At 36.4% G+C, this 21,978-nt stretch overlaps 1 pseudogene; it reads right to left on the bottom strand.

The window, feature by feature from the left end:
* Positions 1 to 879: 879 nt before the first annotated feature.
* The window catches only part of LOC136391699 (programmed cell death protein 2 pseudogene), a 31,692-nt pseudogene continuing 10,593 nt past the window's right edge, over positions 880 to 21,978 (bottom strand).

Below are 21,978 nucleotides of genomic sequence, written 5' to 3'. Positions count from 1 at the left end.
TAAAGTCTTAAACGCAGAATCACTAGGTCTAAGGGCATTTTTAAGGGTGTAAGGCATTGCCTGCAGGGTGTATCTGTTATACCTAGTTTCTTTTTTTTTTTTTTTTTTTTTAAATAAATTTTTATTAATGGTAATGGGATGACATTAATAAATCAGGGTACATATATTCAAAGAAAACATGTCTAGGTTATTTTGTCATTAAATTATGTTGCATACCCCTCGCCCAAAGTCAGATTGTCCTTCGCCACCCTCTATCTAGTTCTCTGTGCCCCTCCCCCTCCCCCTAACTCTCCCCCTGTCCTCCCTCCCCCCACCCCTGGTAACCACCACACTCTTGTCCATGTCTCTTAGTCTCATTTTTATGTTCCACCAATGTATGGAATCATGTAGTTCTTGTTTTTTTCTGATTTACTTATTTCACTCCTTATAATGTTATCAAGATCCCACCATTTTGCTGTAAATGATCTGATGTCATCGTTTCTTATGGCTGAGTAGTATTCCATAGTGTATATGTGCCACATCTTCTTTATCCAGTCTTCTATTGAAGGGCTTTTTGGTTGTTTCCATGTCTTGGCCACTGTGAACAGTGCTGCAATGAACATGGGGCCACATGTGTCTTCACGTATCAATGTTTCTGAGTTTTGGGGGTATATACCCAGTAGAGGGATTGCTGGGTCATAAGGTAGTTCTATTTGCAGTTTTTTGAGGAACCACCATACTTTCCTCCATAATGGTTGTACTACCTTACAGTCCCACCAACAGTGAATGAGGGTTCCTTTTTCTCCACAGCCTATACCTAGTTTCTAAACAAATGCCTTGGTTCGGCCTGTGCCCGCCCAGCCTGCAGCCATCAGCACAGGAGAGGATGACCAGGACACCTCACTCAACACCCCTGTCCAGTTTGTCGCCTTTAGGTAGTTGAGCAGCTGAGGATATAACCTGGAATTCAGATATTCTCTTAGCGCTACAGGGGAAATCTGGAATATCCTATTCTTGAGGGATACCTTTGCCAGAGATCCCGATGGGGGCAATTCCTCTGCTATATCTGATACTCTGTTCTTGTTCCATGGCTATTTTAGTTTTAAACTTCTAGAAAATTTTTTCTCTCCTGGATTCATGTTTTGCCATGGAATCCAGTTCTCTCTCAGAGACCTCACCTACATCCCTTATAATCTCTGAATCATCTTGTTTTATTGAAACTGTTAGAGCAGGTTAAGGTCAGTTCAGGCCCCGGGCACAGAAGAAAATATTGGGCCCCATTAAAAAAAAGAGAGAGACAGAGAAAATAAAAATACACAATAACCATATTTTAAAATAAATAAAAAATATTATGTACCATTACTGTTAAAATTACACATATTAAACCAAACTTGGTGCCATTAGAAAAAAGTATAAAGTTGGAGTTTTGCGGGGCCCTTCAGAAGTAGGGCCCAGAGGACATGCCCAGTGCGCCTGCTGTTTAATCTTTCTCTGCTATTACTGGAACAAGCCGGAGTTCAAGTTGCTCATTGCCACAGAGTCACCGAAGTAGGGTTTAAGTGGTATAAAAGTGTCTTTTTATTTGTATCGCTAGCAACCTGAGAAGGCAGGGGACTCACATCCAAGGAAACCCGCCTTAACACTCCTGGTGCTGTTTTTATGGGCTTCAGGAGCTGTTGTTAGTAAGGGTACGAGGGGCAAAGTCCATGCAGTTAGTCATGTAGGCAAGGAGTCAGTGAGGTGCTGTCCTGGAGCTAATGGACCATCTGTCTTTGTATTCCTTCTGTGACAGAGTAGTTCAAACTGGCTGTCTCCTTTCTCAACCTTCGGGCTCCTTCCAGATGCTTGCTTCCAAGGACACTTCCCAAACCCTCCTGCAAAGATACACTTCTTGCAGTATTACAAAGGGGAAGGCCAGGAAGCCATTAAGAGAGGAAAGCATGCAAATTAACTATTTCCTAGCCTTTACATAATCTTACTTTGATTACAACTAAAAGCTACTATTACCGAAGACAAATTTCTAATTTTTGGGTTGCCTTATCAAACTTGGAGTGCAATCTCATCTTCTGTTTCTATTATGATTTCAGAGTCTGGAAAATGACAATTGTGGTCTGAAACTGTATTGTCCAAATTATCTGCTGATGTATAAGCTTGCTTATGTTCCAATCTCCAGTCCACGGTCTGGCACTCATTCCTTCAGTAGTGTTCCTAGTGACATCCAGAGCATGTTTTAAAACCTAAACAGCTTGCAAACCCTGCAGAGATGAGCCCCAGACTTGAGCTAGAGGCACAGGCATTCTCCCTATCTCTGGGAGGGGAGCCTTAGAAAAAGGCTCATAGGAGTAAAAATCATTTTTCCTGGGTAGCTGATTTCTAAAAACTTGCTGGGAAACTGCGCACTGTGCAGCAGCTGTGCCCAGCACCACCTTCTCAAAGCCCAGCTCTGCAGCCTGCAGCTTCTGTGGTGCCCAGCATGTACTCTGATGATGTACCACCCTGCTAGAAGGCAAAATTCAGGCATCTTTATTATATTTTTAATTTTTTTGTATTTTTCTGAAGTGGGAAGCAGGGAGGCAGAGAGACAGACTCCTACATGCACCCAACCAGGATCCACCAGGCAAGCCCACTAGGGGGCAATGCTCTGCCCACCAGGGGTGTTGCTCTGATGCAACCAGAGCCATTCTAGCACCTGAGGCAGAGGCCATGGAGCCATCCTTAGTGCTCAGGCCAACCCTGCTCCAGTGGAACCTTGGCTGCGGGAGGGGAAGAGAGAGACAGAGAGGAAGGAGAGGGAGGGGTGGAGAAGCAGATGGGCACTTCTCCTTTGTGCCCTGGCTGGGAATTGAACCCTGGACTTCCACATACTGGGCTAACGCTTTACCACTGAGCCAACCAGCCAGGACCTGACATCTTTATTTTTATTAGCCACAAACTGGAAACAAGCCAAATGTTAAATTTGGAAAGGATTAAACAAATTGTGGTACATCCAAACAATGGAACAAAACTCAGCTATAAAAAAGAGCAATTATTAATATATTCAATAGCATGGATACATCTCAATGAGTGAAAGATGCAAGAAATAAAACAGTGTATACTCTGTCATTGCATTTATATAAAATTATATAAATTGCAAATAAATCTGTGGTGATAGGAAGTAAATCAGCAGTTGTCTGGTGAGGGACAGCAGGTGCAGGTCTGAGGTTAGGGGCTACCTAGGATAAGAAGAAACTTGAGAAGTGATAGACATGCATGTTATATCGTGTGGCAATAGTATTGTGGGTGAATCCATATGCCAAATCTTGTCAACCTCTACTCTAATTCTGTGCAGTTCATTGTTCTTCAATTATTAAAACCTTTTGTTTTAATATTTTTATTTTCTTTGTTAAAACTCATGCTACCTGCTTTTTCTTTTTTTGTATTTTTTCAAAGTGAGAAGCAGGGAGGCAGTCAGATAGACTGTGGCATGTGCCCGACCGGGATCCACCTGGCATGCCGACCAGGGGGCAATACTCTGCCCATCTGGGGTGCTGCTCCATTGCTGCCAGAGCTATTCTAGCACCTGAGGCAGAGGCCATAGAGCCATCCTCAGCACCTGAGCCCACTTTGCTCCAATGGAACCTTGGCTGCCAGAGAGGAAGAGAGAGACAGAGAGGAAGGAGAGGGGGAAGGGTGGAGAAACAGTTGGGCACTTCTCCTGTGTGCCCTGACCGGGAATCAAACCTGGGACTTCCACATGCTGGGCCGATGCTCTGCTGCTGAGCCAACCTGCCAGGGTGCTACCTGCTTTTTTTAGTCTTTCCTCACAGCAATATTTAATTTTCCATGGGAACTCAAAAGTCAACACTGCTGATTGGTCATCTTGTACTTTATCAGACCCTACCTTGAACTATGGAGACATAAGGAGATTGTTTCCCTGTTTCTATTTTTTTTTTCTAATTTTCTGAAGCTGGAAACGGGGAGAGACAGTCAGACAGACTCCCGCATGCACCCGACCGGGATCCACCCGGCACGCCCACCAGGGGCAACGCTCTGCCCACCAGGGGGCGATGCTCTGCCCCTCCGGGGCATCGCTCTGCCGTGACCAGAGCCACTCTAGCGCCTGGGGCAGAGGCCAAGGAGCCATCCCCAGCGCCGGGGCCATCTTTGCTCCAATGGAGCCTCGGCTGCGGGAGGGGAAGAGAGAGACAGAGAGGAAGGAGGGGGTGGGGGTGGAGAAGCAAATGGGCGCCTCTCCTATGTGCCCTGGCCGGGAATCGAACCCGGGTCCCCCACACTCCAGGCCAACACTCTACCGCTGAGCCAACCGGCCAGGGCTTTCCCTGTTTCTATTACTCTGAAGACAGATATACTGATCTTTATAAAATTTATTCATCAAATATTTTATTTTGCAGAAGCTGAAAGTGTGAACAGTGACACATAAAATGAATATACTAGATAATTTAATTGGCATTATTAATTATCTTATTGTTAACCTCCATATATTTGCTACCAACATTAAGATGCCTATTTTAATTAAATTAAAGAGAAAATAATCAGTCCAGCCTAACCCCACCTCCCAGGTTATTAATCCAGGAGTTTAGCTATGAACATAGAGGGATTAGAAAATCTGGAGCCCTGAGACATTTATAGGTAATGTCACTTGTTCTCAGCCAAACTCCTTTAATAATTACACTGCCTTGGGTACCCTGATAGAGATTTTGCACCTTTCATTTTCAATCAAGAGAATATTAAAACTTAAATTCTGGCCATATTGTATCTTGAAGTTTACTATATCTTAAAGTTTATAGACTCTCGAAGTGTGAGGATTGATAAGAACTAACAAATATAAAATATAAAGCAAAAAAAAACCAGAGAAACTTAGACAAGTTGTAGAATAAAAAAAGAGAGTGAAAATCAGAGAATCATACCTGGACCTTTTGCAATGTAAATATCTTTAAATAAATTCTTATTTTATCAAAAATCGAAATCCATTCCATATGAGCAGTCTTCTTGATTTTGAGTGTCAGTTCTCAAAGAGTACAGACTCTAGGATATAGTTATACAAAGAATAATTTGGTCAGAAGAGTTTTCACACACTCACCAAAAGTGATTCTAGCTTCAGCCTTACACATAATGGACAGGCCACCTAACCTGCACATGGCAAATCCAACAGTCTAAGGCCTCTACAACTCCTTCCTTGTGTGCAGCTGAATAAAGAGTTCATACTACCTCATGCTCTTAAAAGATGTGTTTCTAGCATTAGAATTTTTAAAGGTTTCTTTCAACAATGGGTTCATTCCCATCTATTTACTTTTCATCAACACTAATGGTATGGAAAATGTATTTATTTTGCAAGTAGTGTGTGTGTTTTTGTTTTTCTTCTTTTTGCCTAGAATAAACCAGCTTTCATTGTGATCTAGTAAACACTGTATTTCAATATTAGTTAACTTTATTTTTATTAGAGAGAGAGGAAGAAGATAAAGAGAAACATCAATTTGTTGCTCCATTTATTTATGCATTCATTGCTTGATTCTTCTATGTCCCTGACCTGGCATCAAACCCACAATCTTTTCATGTGGGGATGACACTCTAACCAACTTGGCTACCTGGCCAGGGCAGTATTATCTAACTTTAAAATATTAATTTTCACGACATTAATTTTGACAGAGGTATATTACACTCATTTTTAGAAGAAAAATTGTAAAAATATATATATACGCTTTCCTTAAAGAGACTATTAGAGTTAATCGAAAAACTCAAGAATACTTAAGTGATCCAATGATTAATAACAGTGTCTTGAAAAAAGAGAAATGGTTTCACAGATAAATTTAATGGAGCAAAAATTTTACCAACTTACAAAAATTCTGCATAAGAATTTGGTCAGCATTGTCTCTTCAGATAGTTCTTATGTTTAATATGATGATATCTGCTTAGTTGCTTAAAAAGTTTGATATAATTTATACAACTTAATCCTAAAAAGTTCTTTATAAAATGTAGAGTGAGAAACATTACAATTAACTTTTTATAGTCAGAAAAATAAAGCTTAGAAATGCCTGGTGAAGCCAACAACATATTTATTTAGTATCAAAGAAAGCTTCAGGTCTATAAATTTCAAACCATCAGATTTCAGTTTTCCAAGCATCTTTTGCTTTTACTTTAAAGAATAACATTGACATATATTGTCAATATGTAAGGATGAAGTACTTGGAAGTAATTATTATTGTAACCTCTATCCATACACCGCTTATATCTAAAGATCTTGAAATGATTGACAAATTTACTTTTTTCTTTCAATCTCTCAAAGTAGTTTAAATGAAGGAACAACCCTCATTTTAAAGTGTTGACATTCAAAGTTTAGGAAAGTGATTTGTAATTTTGCTCCAATCTAAAATTTGGCCTGGGAATATCTCTGGGGGTCCTGAGGCTTGAGATGGCCAAGTCCCCGCAGCTTCTAGCATTGGGAGCACAGTGCTGGGGCCATTAGATAGTGCGCTCTGTTGCTAAGAGTCTCCGTTTACAACACATGGTGGTCCACACAGTCTCTTCAACAATCAGCTAGCCTAGCTTGGCTTTCTAATTTAGTGAAATCTAAACAAGTATTTTTAATATGTCTATTTTTAAATTAGCACTTTCTCTTTTAGCTGGAATCCAGATATACACACTTGCTTAAGACTTCTTTTACCTTAGTAAAACTAGGTATAGTGCCTACTAACATCTAAAGAAATCTATATAAAATTTTTAAAATACCCAACAATAAAAAATGAAGAGAGTATTATATTAATCTGGGATGAGAGACATGTTAGAATTAAACATTAAGAAAGAAGTTAATATATCATTATTTCAAAATATTTAGGTACTTTTTCCTTTGGAGTAGTTTTTATATTTCTAGGGTTTGAGCAAGTACAAAGGAGAAAGTTATGTATATATGTGATTTTTCTATTACATTTAAAAAAATGATATCACTAATTTAGAACATCTCATTTAGTGGGAAAATGGGTAGCTAGTTGCAGAGGGTAGCTGGCATTGTTTGGCCTTATTTGATATTGCAGACACAACCGTGTGTGCTTAGATTGACTAAAATTGAGAAAGTTTAAAATGAAAGAACACAGAAAAAGCAGTGTACTTTTAATTTTTATTATAAACACATAGATTTTAATGTAAACTAAAATGATATTTCAGATTATTTTTGGAAGAAGTCCTGCCATTCCCATGTTTAAAACATCAACTTGTTATTAATTACATAATTTAAATTGTTTCTTAAGAAAGGTTGGGAGGCCCTGGCCGGTTGGCTCAGAGGTAGAGCGTCGGCCTAGCGTGCGGAGGACCCGGGTTCGATTCCTGACCAGGGCACACAGGAGAAGCGCCCATTTGCTTCTCCACCCCTCCGCCGCGCTTTCCTCTCTGTCTCTCTCTTCCCCTCCCGCAGCCAAGGCTCCATTGGAGCAAAGATGGTCCGGGCGCTGGGGATGGCTCTGTGGCCTCTGCCTCAGGCGCTAGAGTGGCTCTGGTCGCAACATGGCGACGCCCAGGATGGGCAGAGCATCGCCCCCTGGTGGGCAGAGCGTCGCCCCACGGTGGGCGCGCCGGGTGGATCCCGGTGGGGCGCATGCGGGAGTCTGTCTGACTGTCTCTCCCTGTTTCCAGCTTCAGAAAAATGGAAAAAAAAAAAAAAAAAAAAAAAAGGAAAAGAAAGGTTGGGGAGATAAAGAAGAGTTGATTTTGCCAAAGCAGTTGTCAATTATCAAAAATATCTGTCCACTGATGCTGCGCCGAAAATACCAGTTTATTCTGAGTGTATATGTATGAACATTTCTTTCTGAACTCTCATTTTCACTTGCAAGGATAAATTTCCTAACTTACATTTAAATTGACTAGATTAAAATGTGGTTTCCAAAAACGTGGGCACGCGCGTGCATGCGTGCGTGCGTGCGTGCGTGCGTGCGTGCGTGTGTGTCTGTGTGTGTGAATGTCTCCCTCAGAATCATTCTCAAGCTGAACTGCTGAGTAGGCATGAGATTTTTCTTCCTACTCTTATATTTTAAAACAGCTCACACAAACTAGGTAGGGGCTGCCAACTTTTGGGTTTATAATTCTTTCTTTGTGCTAATGCTGTTGGAGGGGAAATTGGCCATGGGAAAACAATAAACCCTTTATCTTCTTCATCATTCCACATCAACTAGAAGAAAGATAAATAGAAAGAGAAGAGAGGGAGAAAAAAGAGAGAAGGAGGGATGGAGGGAGGGAGGGAGGGAGAGAGAGAGAGAGAGAGAGATTTCATTTAACAGCACCTGGGAAAACACCCACTGAATAGAAAATTTTTTCATTCCTCTGGAAACCTGCATGTGGTCTTTGTTTTGGTTTGCCTGAGACAGGGCTTTATTTATCTGCGCTAACTGGCCACCCCAACTGTGACAATTTAAAATTAGGTCACTATTTATAATTCAAGGTATGTGTGAAAACAAATGGAAAAGATTGTTTTAAAGGTAAAGACATTTATTAAAGAAAAGACAGATGGCTTTCTTGAAAAAAAATGACATTTTTATTTATTTTTCTATGTCTTGAACTATTTTCCCTGAGGTACCTTTTGGGTCACCAGTGAAGAGGACCTGAAAGAATCTTAAACATCCCCATGGGTCTCTATTGATTCTCCAGATGTATCTTTTCAGGTATGTAGTTTGTTACTTGCAGGAAGGCTGAACATACCTTAATTATTCAATAACTCCTTAAGTTTACCCAAATTATGTGTCAAATAAATAAATTTTCTTTGATTTAATTATATGTAACTTTCATTTGACTATAAAGTCTACCAAAGATTGATTGTTCAACTTCAGGTTTTATTTTAAGATTTAAATGGCTGGCTCTTACTTTATTGTATTGTCTATTACTCTTTACCCCATAGGATACCCATTCTCCTTAAATAATATGCATTTTTATCCTTTGTTTTCAGATGCCCCACTATTTATTTATGCCTGTGGGGATTCTTACCCTCATAATCTGAGATACAAACTTGTCTTGAAATATAAACTTCATGCATATAAATATGGTAGACTTTCCCTAAAGATCAGATTTGTACATTCAATCTACCGTGGAATTTATAGCACAAAATAAATCCCCCATTTCTACTATTTTGAAATAAGAAATTATAGTCTCTTGAGTTCTAGAGTTTCTGTAAGGCCAACAGAAGGAACACTCAACTGATGTTTAGTATCCATATGCCTCATTAAAGTGACCAGATGTTCTGCATTTGTCAAAGGTAACAGAGAATTGTTGTTTTTTTTTCTCTCTCTCTCTCCTGATTATTGCCTTCAAAAGGTTTATAGTGGATACATTTTGTCCTTTACTGTATCTCCTTGCAATTCTTGGTCATGCCTTGCTTTAAGGACATAATAATTGATAACTGCAAGATTTGAACTTGGGACTTATGGAAAATAAAGTTTGTTGCTCCTTTGTGGTTCTCTATTTTATTGTATAAATATTTATATCAGAATTTTCATGCTGCCTATGTTATTGTATAAAGTAAATCAGTAATTTGAAACATGCAGGATCATGTTTTGTTTTTTTTAAAGCTAAGCTCTAACATACATTTTAAATAATTTAAGTACTGAAATTAAATAATAAAATATGATCTCTTTACATAATAAATACTGTCAGGAAAAATTGTCCAACATTTGGAAATGGGAGAAAGAGATTACTGGATTTCCTTCGAATGCAGTGCTGAGTGTTTGTTGTCTACTAGACTCTTCAACAATGATCAGATTCTTAAGAAGTGTACACTTTGAGCAAATTTTTTTAAATTTTTATTTTGAAAATTAAATTTAACAGATTGACATTGATCCATAGAGTACATAGGTTTCAGGTAAATATTTCTATAACATTTGAACTGTTGATTTTGTTGTATATCCATCACCCAAAGTCAAATTATTTTCTTTTTGTCCTTCTTTATACCCTTCCCCCCCCTCTTCCCCAAAGCCCCTCCCCCATGTTTCCCTCCCCCGTAACCATTTCACTTTTGTCTATGTCCATGAGTCTCAGTTTTATATCCCAATTATATGTGAAATCAAACAGTAACTTTTTCTGATTTACTTATTTCACTCAGTATAATGTTCTCAAGGTCCATCCATGTTGTTGTAAATGGCACTATGTCATCATTTCTTATGTCTGAGTAGTATTCCCTTGTATATATATACCACATCTTCTTTATCCAATCATCTATCAAGGGACACTTTGGTTGCTTCCATGTCTTGGCCACTGTGAATAATACTGTGATGAACATGCAGGTGCATGTGTCTTTACATACCACTGTTTTCAAGTTTTGGGGGTAGATACCTAGTAGAAGGATTGCTGACTCATATGGTACTTCTATCTTAATTTTTAAGGAACCGCCATACTTTCTTCCATGATGGTAGTACTAATTTGCATTCCCACCAATAGTGAATGAGGGTTCCTTTTTCTCCACAGCCTGTCCAATGCTTGTTATTACTTGTCTTGTTGATAATAACAAATCTAACAGGTGTGAGATAGTATCTCATTGTACTATTGATTTACACTTCTTGAAAGCTAGTGAAGATGAGCAACTTTTCATATATCTGTTGCCCGTTTGTATGTGCTCTTGGGGGAAGACTCTGTTCAGGTCCTTTCCCCATTTTTTGATTGGATATTTTGCTTGTAAAGAAATAAAACAAAAAATCAGGTTTGTATTGAAACATAAAAAAATCTCAAACGGCCAAAGCAACCATGAGGAAAAAGTATAAAGCTGGAGGTATCACACTACCTGATCTCAAATTATCTATATATAGGCCACGTTAATCAAAACAGCATGGTATTGGCAAAAACCAGACATACAGACCAATGGAACAGAATCAAGAGCCCAGAAATAAAATCACATACATATGGGCAAATCATCTTAGACAAAGGAGCCAAAAACACACAATGGAGAAAAGAAAGCCTCTTCAATAAACGATGCTGGGAAAATTGGAAAGCCACATGCAAGAGAATGAAACTTGACTACAGTTTGTCCCCTTGTACAAAAATCAATTCAAAATGGATCATAGACCTAAATATAAGATCTGAAACAATAAATTACATAGAAGAAAACATAGGTACTAAACTCATGAACCTTGGCTCTCAACAACAATTTTTGAATTTGACCCCAAAAGCAGGGGAAGTAAAGGCAAAAATAAATGAATGAGACTATATCAAACTAAAAAGCTTCTGCAAAGCAAAAGAACCTGATAACTAAACAAATAAGCAGCCAACTAAATGGGAGATTATATTTGAAAACAATAGCTCTGATAAGGGGTTAATATCCAAAATATATAAAGAACTGACAGAGCTCAGCAACAAACAAGCAACTTCCTATTGATGATGCATTGTGATTGATAATTGTAAGTATTTTAGTCTCAGCATCTTATGACATTCTTAAGAATAGACAACTCTATTAAAAGTTTTGTTTATATGGGTTTCATCTATTGATATTTAACATATACATTAAGAAATTAAAATATATATTTGTTAGTTAATTTTAAATAACAATAATAAATGTATTCCCTCGACATAGGCACCTCCTTATTTTTATGAAAATGATTATACTTTCCAAACTAAAATGACTAGGAAAAGTGCAGCATTATCTTACAATTTTGCCATTTTTATCTTACATTCTTTAATTTCTGGCTAAATAGAAGACAGCTGGATTCTCATGTATGCTTCTGCTTTCAGTTCATTGCAGTCTATTCTTTGGGTTAGAGTATGTAAAAAAAAATCTAACCCTAAGAGCTCTAGCTGGTTAGCTCAGTGGGTTAGAGCATGGTCCCCATACCCCAAGGTTGTGGGTTTGATCCTTGGTCAGGGTACATATGAGAATCAACCAATGAGTGCATAAATGGGTGGAACAACAAATTGATGTTTCTCTCTCTCCCTTTCTCTCTTTTAGAATCAATCAATAAATAAAAAGTTAAAAATCTAACCACACACAGATATGTCCTTAGAAAGGAAGGAACATTTTAAGAACCCTTTCATATAATTTTGCATGTTTTTCTTTGCTATTACATGTTGGTTGACAAGTGGTAGTTCCTTGAAGATTGGTGGAAATGTGTAATCTGAAGCCATACCAATAAACTTCTCAAATTGTTTCTTTTAAATTTATTTATCTTGTACTTTACTTTTTTTTTTACTTTTTTTTTTTCATTTTTCTGAAGCTGGAAACAGGGAGAGACATTTATCTTGTACTTTAAATAGATCGTTTATGTATGTTTGATAATATAACATTGGGCATTGGTCATTTAGAAAATATTGGTTTGTGGATATAAGCGCATTTTCTAAATGTTGACATATTTGATACTCAATATTTTTAAAATATCAAATTAGTTCATGTTACTACCAACCTCATCAGCCATTTTTGCAAATCATGTAGTCTAAGGGAAGCGCATATCTATTGTTGTTCAGAGAATAACTTTAACATGTATATGCCATTAGACCCAAGGAACCCACTAACATATATATTTTATAAAGAGATCATTGCACAAATATGTAAAAAGTTTGTTAAAATATAAGCAGAAGGGTACTCATCACAGCATTATTTATACTAGAGAAATATTTAAAATAAACTAACTTCAATTTTTCTTAATAGATAATTTATTAAATAAAATATGGGAATAAAAATAATAACAGATTATTTTGCACCCATCAAAATACTGTGTGTGTGTGTATGTGTGTGTGTATGTGTGTGTGTTTAATGTCAGGAAGAGCTATAGATGCTCTATTATGGAGTGAAAATTTTTGTTTTAATTCTGCATTATAGCATGGTCACATTTTGGGGATTTTTTGTGTACACTTATTGGCATAGATAGATAAAGTTTTGAAGGAAATTTTCCAAAATGTTAATCACAAATATTTCTAGGTTGAGAGGCTTGGGGAATTTTGTTTCTCTTTGTAATATTTTGGTTGTTTAATACTTTTAATAGAAGCATGTATAAAATTTTATGGTCAGAGGAAAAACAAAGCTATTTGCTTTTTGGGAAATGAAAGTCGGTTCTGCTTCTAAAAATAGAAAATATACACGTTTTATTTTGACAATCAATTTTGGCAAGAGTTCAAGATGTTGCATATATACCACTAAAAGTCTTAGTGTAATCTTCCTGATCAACATTTTGGCTTAAAATTCTCAAATTTTATACTTGCCAATTTAATCAGTTTACCTCTACTAATTAACTTTATAGAAATAATCAGAGAAATACTCTAAGACTTATGTAAAACATTAATGCCAAACAATAGGAAATAATTTGAATATATTATGGTGTATTCACTTGGTGGACTACCACATAAAGGATTCTATGAACCACTCTTTGATTTTGCCTGTTTGAAAGCCTGTAGTTGCAAGCTGCTGTGATTTGGGAAAGGAACAAGTTGAGAAACGAGGGTCATAAGCCATTTTTTCCTCTTTTTGGTTGGTTCTGTAGGATTTGTTGCTTCTCCATTCCTCTCTGTTTTTGATCCTACTTTGAACTCCAGTTTCTACTATTCTTTGTTGCCACCACCCTGATTTATTAGTGATCCATGATTTTAAGTGTTACTTAGAGTTACAGGTTTACATTTCTAAACCTTTCTTGTGATATTTTATTTCTAAGACTCCAAAGTACTATTTTAAAAACCATTCATAGCAAGAAAGAATAGTTCTTTGTTTTATTTTTTATTTATTTTTAAGTTACACCTGAGATAAAATATCAAATTAGTTTCAGATGTATAACATAGTGATTAGAAATTTGTATAGCTTGTGAAGTGATCACCCAGATATGTCTAGTACCCATTTAATACTATACATAGTTATTACAATATTGACTATATTCCCTCTGCTACACTTTACATGCCTGTTGACTATTTTTATAAGTGGAACGTGTACATCTTAATTCCCTTTCACCTTTCTCATCTATTCCCTTACCTGCCTTCTGTCTGATGACCATCAATTTGTTCTTGTATCTATGAATTTGTTTCTGTTTTGTTTGTTTATTTTGATATTTAGATTCTACATATAAGTGAAATCATATTATGTTTGTCTTTTTCTGTCTCACTTATTTCATTTAGTATAATACTTGCTAGGTCCATCCATGTTGTTACAAATGGCTAGATTTCATTTCTTTTTATAGCTGAGTAATATTCTATTTTATTTCCATACCACATGTTCATAATCAATTTGTCTATCGAAGGACACTTAGATTGCTTCCACATCTTGGCCATTGTAAATAAGGCTACAATGAACATAATAAGGCAGGATAGGAAAAAAAGTTAGGAAAAGCTCCCAAGAAGTGGAATGAGGAAGTAAGAGGGGGTATCACAGGCTGATAAGCTAGTCCTCTTACCAGAGTCCCCACCTTCGTGTATGATCAAAGGGAATATGGAAGGAAACTCCTATATGGTAGCAGAAGTCAACAACAACAACAACAACAAGAACTGGCTAAAATCAAACCAATCCAAGGTGGAGGAAAAACTGACTAGAGAAGGGCACCAAAGCTCATTATTATCATCATGATAATGAAAATTGACACTACATGTAGAAGGGGGGCCAATAGGGACAAACACTGTGACACTTCCAGATGGAACCATATTAGGAACAAAATCCCCTCCCAACCAGAAATCAGAGTCAGAATTTGTAGCCACAAAGAACAGAAACAACCTACCCTTAGAAACACAGAAAATCCCAAGAACTCACTGATGGTGGCTCACAACTCACTCCCTAGTTCACCTGCAGTCAATTGTGAGCAGGCAGCCAGTCCTGGGCTTAATCCCTGATCCTGTCTCTAAGAACCCATGTTCTATCCTCTTTTTATCTACCTAAATCAAACTTGCTTAGCTCTTACTGGTACTCATTCTTGAATTCTTTCTTGCATGAGTCTGAAGGTCCCTGACCATGCCAGGGCAGGCCCCCTTAGGCTCAGAATGGGTCCGGTGACAACAGAAGTGCATAAATCTTCCCAAACTATTCTTATAGATTTAAAAAGAATAATTTTTTACAAACTATTTTATATTGTAAATGAGTATAGGTTTACCAGAGATACTCATAGATGACAGAGTATACATTTTCCATTCAAAGAAGAGAACAAAATAAATAGTTAATAGTTTTATGTATTTTTAAAATAATGGTATAAATATAAATTTTCCTCTTATTTTTGTAAAACTATTGAAAATTATTTAAAATCTATTTATTAAGTACACTTAAGACATTTTTTGACTAGTCTTTCTTTATATTCAATCTAAGTTTCTGAGCATTCAAAAGCAGTTATAATGCAATTTAAAAATCACAAAACTGATGATCCTGCAGACCTGAGTTCTCAGAGCTGAAAGCTGGAAAAATAGCTCATGAGTAAAACTAAATTGCTGATATACAAGATCTCTGAGTCCTCTAATTCTATGGTAAAAGAAAAATTTCTGTTGTCTGAAGGATTACCTTTTTGTTTTTAAATAAAGTTCTGTAATCCCAGGTTGATTGAAATGAAATAATATGTGTTTTTTAATATTTGATGAATTTTTAATTAAAAAAATGTCATTGTATTGTAGAATGCTTTTTGAAGCCAAACTCAAATGTATTTTCAAAGCCCAACCCAGTACTGAAGATTGGTATTATTATTACATCCACAGAAGTCATAGTTTTTTATTTGGCTATATCAATACAGAAGAGAAAAACAAAAGACATAAAATTTAAAAAACCAAGTAGAAAATAATTTTTTATCTTAATCATAATAACCTTTCATCTCAAAGTTAAATAATTTTTCATTTGAATTATGAAATGATTTTTACTGTTCAAAAATATTTATATATCTGTTATAAAAAGACAATTTTACTATATTTGGACAATACCAGGTTTATTTTTTATGTATTCCCATTTTGTTACTATGTTTAACAATTAACTAAATAAAATTTAAATAAATCTCTTACTAAAAGCAAACATGAAAAGCAGCAGCAGCAACAACAACAAACAATGAAATAGTGTCTCTCACTAAAAGAACTAGAAAAATATTAGTGCAATTTCTTGGCATCTATGATAATGTTTTTGTTGGTAAGTCATATGCACTTAGAGAGGATTTTAAGTGATATAAATTTTGGGGGGAAATTCATAAGACTTAGTGTTTTGGTTCATGTGCATTTACCCACTCTAGTTTTATTTAGGTTAAGTTTCAAATGAATCCAAAATTCCTAAATAAGCATGATATAGCTACCAATAGATGGATGGTTTAGAATGTAAACTATTATTAGCCCTAATAACAAAAGCAAGCATTATACATTTCTAAGTACTCATTGCACATAAAATGCCTAATGACATTTTCAATTGTTGAAAGAGCTGCTTTTATGGTATATGAATTTGAACATACTGAGATAAAAGGTTGGTTTTATAAAATTTTAACATTAGTAAAAGGAAAACAATTTTAATTCCATTGAAAAAATATGACCACTTATTATGGATAAATGAAAAAGTATCATTTTATGTGTTCAATCATACATGTTTTTTTGTGCCTAAAAAAAAAAAAAAAAATCTAAATATTATTGAGGAAATGATTTTTCCAAAAAGTGCTTTGTTTTATATTAATGCATGTACATTGGAGCACTTTTTTTCCTTCAATACATTTGGTTTTATATTTTTAATAGCAAACATTTTGCTTCCCAGCCATATCTCTTATGTCATTCTAAAGAAAAGTTCATGCAACCTATGTACAGAGTATGATGGAGGGGAGTTTTCACAATAGACTTGTTATATTTACATAGCACTTTATATTTACAAGTTACATATAGTGTTTCATTGCTCATCAAAACAACTTGATTGTACAAATATTATCTGCAGTGATCAAATGATAACACCATGGTCCAGAGAGATTAACAGCTGCTAATTAAATGGTGAATTTGGAAAAAGCACCCAGCTTTCCTGACCTCTTATTGAATGTTCTTTTCTCTATACCATTCCAAGGGAGGCAATCATTAACTCAAATACAGGGGGTCTGTGGGTTACAACAGTCTCGAGTTTACAATGCTCCTGACCATAAAATCTTTAAAAAAAATTGAGACATGAGTATTTTGGCTGATGCCATTAGCATCGTACTTACGGACTATGTGGGCAAACTAGTTTGGCTGCCCGTGGCAGAAGATGATGCAGTAATGTGGCATACAAGTGAGGAAGAAGGTGTCCTTCAGTATGCTACCTAGCCATTTTGGACTGTTAAAAGTGCAAGTGTTCCTTTGTGTTAGATCAGGGTGTGTTTAGACTTACGCCAATATTCGGGTTATATCACTGTTGTAGGAACAGAACTATAACCCGAGGACTCCCTGTACTAGAGGTTATCATGCTGACATGAATTCTTGATCATAATTGATCTAAATTATTCTGAGCTACAACTGTTTGAATTAAAATTTAACAAATTTTATTTAACAATTTCATTTTATACTGACTACAGAGACCTGCCTTGGAGGGCCTGTATAGGGAGTCTATTGCTCAGAAAAGAAAGTAAAGCTTTTATTGAATTGAATTAAATGATTCATTTATTTTTTTTCTTCTGTAAATATCTTTTCATTGATTGTTATTTTAAAAAATCCCTTAGGAAATTCTTTATAATTGAATAAGGTTGATTTTGTGATAAAACTAAGTTCTGCTATTTCCCTTTTCCCTCTCTTAGAGTCCTTGAGACTTTTTTTCTCTTCACATCTACTTTTACTTATTTTATATATCCCCTGGTGGCTGTTCCTCATTCTTACCACCCTTTCATCTTTTTCCTGCTCAACTAAGATAGGTTTATGGCAAAGATACATTTCGACCTTATGGTAGGGTATTTAAAAGTAAAAAATTTTAAAAAAAACAGATGCATTTAATATTCTTCCAGTATTGATCCTGCCTTTATAAGCATATATTGAGCTAAAAAGAATTTTATTTCAGCCAAAATTTTAATCAGTTCCTTGTGCTCTTGACCAAAACCTTTTGAGATTTTATTAAATATAAGGGTTTGTCTTAAGTGTTGGGATTTAAAGATAATTTAAGACGCAGTACTCCATCCTGAGAAACCTTGAGTTGAGTAAAATCTTCTAGTTTAGCTTATTGGCATGTTTATGTTTGGCCTATGTCAATACTTTTACCAGAATATTTAATAGAATTTTTAGATATGACTCTGTGACTGACACTTCACACAATGTAATTTCACTGATTATATTAAATTGCAAGGGGAAAAATGGGTTAAATAGATAGACGACTAGGCCTTCGTGGGCAATAAGAGCCACCTTAAAGAAGAATGAATTTCTTACACAGATTTAGTATCATCAAACATGGAAGAATTTGAGTTTGAATGACTATAATTAAATGTGTATTAAAGAAAAATTACAACTTATTTTCTGACATTCCATCTATCTTGTTTAATTTCTATTTTTTTAAACTGGTTTTAATTACCAAGCTACTATCACTACAAATACGTCTCTTCTTAGTTCAGAGGGATATTTTGAAGAGCTTTATATAAAGCATTTCAGACACATATCAATACTAAGGTTTTTTCATAATCATTTCTTTTAGATTAGCTGATTACAAATAAAACTTTGTCTAGCTGTGAAGTAGGATTTTTCTCCCAAGATTTCCAAATGGTTACTGAAAACAGTGAAACCCTATATTTTATTGGCAAAGAGCTATAAGGATTTGAACGTTTAATCAAGAATTGCTAAATGCTTCAGTTTATAAATTGTTTATAAGTTTACTAGGACTCCCCACCCAAATCTGTTCCACTTGAATGTAAGGGCTGGTTCTTTGCTTACAGTATCCTAGACAGTACAGGCTTCTATGGTTCACATTTGACTGAAGCCAGTGATGAGCTGAGACTGATCTGATCATGTATAGAAATGTTTAAACATTGTCGGCATGGATCCACTCAAAGTTACTGGGTTTTCACTTTAGATGGAGCCTGGAAATGTGTTTTAAATGACATTCTGTCTCCTCTTCTGCTTGTCTCTTAAAACTTTGCCTGTCTCTTGTAGCCAATGCAACACATAAGCCTCTCCTGGAGAACAGGCAGACAAGCGCAGTGTTTGGTTCACAGCCAGCTTTGTTCCAACACAGCTGTATGAGGGCCACATTCATGAAGCTAAGGCTCATTTTCTGGCCATACTGCAGGAATCCAAGTTTTCTTTCCGGATGGCTGTGCAGCTCCAGCTCCACCAGCAGGTTGCAGTCTTTACCTACCCAACAAAAGACACATCTGCTTGACCATGGAGTATGAGCATAGCATTTCTAACAACACCAAGAATCACGCGACTAGAGATATGTAAGAAAAGGGCAATCATGTTAGGTCGATAGTGGCATGGAATTGTTTTACTTGGCAACTCATCTTAAGAAATAATATATCCTATCTTTAATGTTAGGAGAATACATTTTTTTGATTTAATCATCAGTTTCATTTCAATCAACTATTGAAACATCATTTGCTAAGAACCATTCACTGTGTTCATTTCTGTGCTAGTTGCTGGGGCGATATGGAAACATATGAGACATGTTTCATTTCCATAGGCCATAGACTCATAAAAATGTGAGACAAATGAGGAAGGCATGCCTAAGGATAACAAAGAAGTCAGAGTAAAGATCATTGCTCCGGGGAGAGAAAACATAGAAGCAGGGAAGGCTCCACAGAGGAAAGGCATTTGTGCTGAACATGTGCTGTTTTTGATTCATTTATTTGTTCTTGTTTCTTAATGTCTCCTAAAGTGAAGGAATTTACCTTGCTCAGTTTAACATTCATAGTTTTAACTTCACATGAATGATCTCTTTTAATTACCACAACAACTTTCTAGTGTGTGCGTGCTATTCCTTTTTACATATGAGAAAGCCAACCCTTAGAGATTAAGTGACTTATTCAAGGTCACATAGCTGGTAATTGCAGAAACTGGAACTAAACATACTCTGTTGGCACCGATTCTCCTGCTTTTTTCACAAACATGAGCTTCTATTTAATGGTATTTTGGCTTTGTAGCCATAATATTTCGTGACTTCAAGTCAACTCATAACTCATTATCCAACTTCATTTTGGTTGTCCCAAATTTTAAAAGAATTTTCCCTTGTTTTTGATTGCAAATATTAAAACAACAAAGAAAATTATACAAGTAATGTTTATTGTGTATTTTTTTTTTTTTTTTTTTTTTTTTGTATTTTTCCAAAGCCAGAAACAGGGAGGCAGTCAGACAGACTCCCGCATGCGCCCGACTGGGATCCACCCGGCACGCCCACCAGGGGGTGATGCTCTGCCCATCTTGGGGCTTCGCTCTGCTGCAATCAGAGCCACTCCAGTGCCTGAGGCAGAGGCCACAGAGCCATCCTCAGTGCCCGGGCAAATCCTGCTCCAATGGAGCCCTGGCTGCGGGAGGGGAAGAGAGAGACAGAGAGGAAGGAGAGGGGGAGGGGTGGAGAAGCAGATGGGCGCTTCTCCTGTGTGCCCTGGCTGGGAATCGAACCCGGGACTCCTGCACGCCAGGCTGACGCTCTACCACTGAGCCAACCAGCCAGGGCTTATTGTGTAATTATTAAACCCCAGGCACAGTATTGTACTCGAGTGGTTTAGTTCACAAAATATATACACATATATAATGTACTCAAGTGGTTTAGCTCATGAAATATATATATATATTATATATTATATACTATATATAATATATATATAATGCAGGTACTTAATTATCATTTTATAGATAAGCAAACTGAATTTAGGAGTACCTTACCCAAAGTTGCATACAGAGCATGTAGAAGAGCTTGGATTTAGTCCTAGAAGTCTGATTACAGAGCTCAGAAACTTCAACAGTATGTTCTAAAATCTGATAAGACACAACTTTAGCCCATTCTGTGATAATATAAGAATTAATAAAATAGATAATCCAAACTATCTGAAAATGCTTTCTATACTTTTAAAAATACAAGATTATTCTAGATACAGTATTGAGAAATATTTAATTTGCTTTCTCCTCATTCACTACTTTCTATTTGTTTAAAAACATAAAATGTAACAGTTTCAAATTTATGCATAACACATTTGCAAATCACTTTTAGACATCAAAACAAGTGTATACAGGGTGTGTTGGATGCTCTCACATCTATCCCTTCTGTTCAAATTGTCTGATAAGTGATTTCCCAAGAATATAGTAATAATATCTTTTTTCTATCACCTTCTAGATTTGGCTCACCTTTTGGATTTGGCCAACAACTAGAAGAATCTACCTCTTTAACATTTTAAATTTGTTGTATTTTTCTTTGAAGGGCTTCTGAATTTTTCTTTGCAGATCATGTGGGAAAAAGGGGAGGAAAGTTGGGAAAAAGAAGAAAAGTAAGAGAGGATATAAATTCCAGGAGCCTGAGAATCAGGGTGCCTTTTTTTGATTCATGACTGCAATTTGGTTCAATGGAGTACAATTGGGAAGTGTGGTCATCTGGTAGATAGAGGAACATTATGGTTGGTGTTTTATTTTACACAATATTAGAAATCAGTGATTTGCCCTGGCTGGCTTGCTCAGTGGTAGAGTGTCAACATGGTGTGTGGATGTCCTGGGTTTGATTCTCAGTCAGGGCACACAGGAGAAATGCTCATCTGCTTCTCCACCCCTGCCTTTCTCACTTCTCTCTCTCTTTTTCTCTCTCTCTTTCCCCTTCTGCAGCCATGGCTCAATTGAAGTGAGTTGGCCCTGGGTGCTAAGGATGTCTCCATGGCCTCTGCCTCAGGCACTAAGAAGAGCTTGGTTACTAAGCAATGGAGCAACACCCCAAATGGGCAAAAACATCACCCCTAGTGGGCTTGCTGGGGGGATCCTGGCTGAGGCACATGCAAAAGTCTGTCTCTGCCTTTCTTCCTCTCACAGAATAAAAAAAATCATGATAAAAATAATTTGTGGATAAGTCAGCCATTTAGTGCAGCCAATTACTCAGTTGTTTCTCTTTCTTCATGTAATGAAGGTCAGGGATCTAACTACATCTGTAAACCTAAGGGAGTATCATTCATCTCAGTTGGAAAAACAGATTTCATAGCAATTATA

This window comes from Saccopteryx leptura, chromosome 2 (genome assembly GCF_036850995.1).
Source record: "Saccopteryx leptura isolate mSacLep1 chromosome 2, mSacLep1_pri_phased_curated, whole genome shotgun sequence".
Classification (NCBI taxonomy): Eukaryota; Metazoa; Chordata; class Mammalia; order Chiroptera; family Emballonuridae; genus Saccopteryx; species Saccopteryx leptura.
Note: the sequence above shows the minus strand (reverse complement) of the source record. Positions and strands in the feature narration are given on the sequence as shown.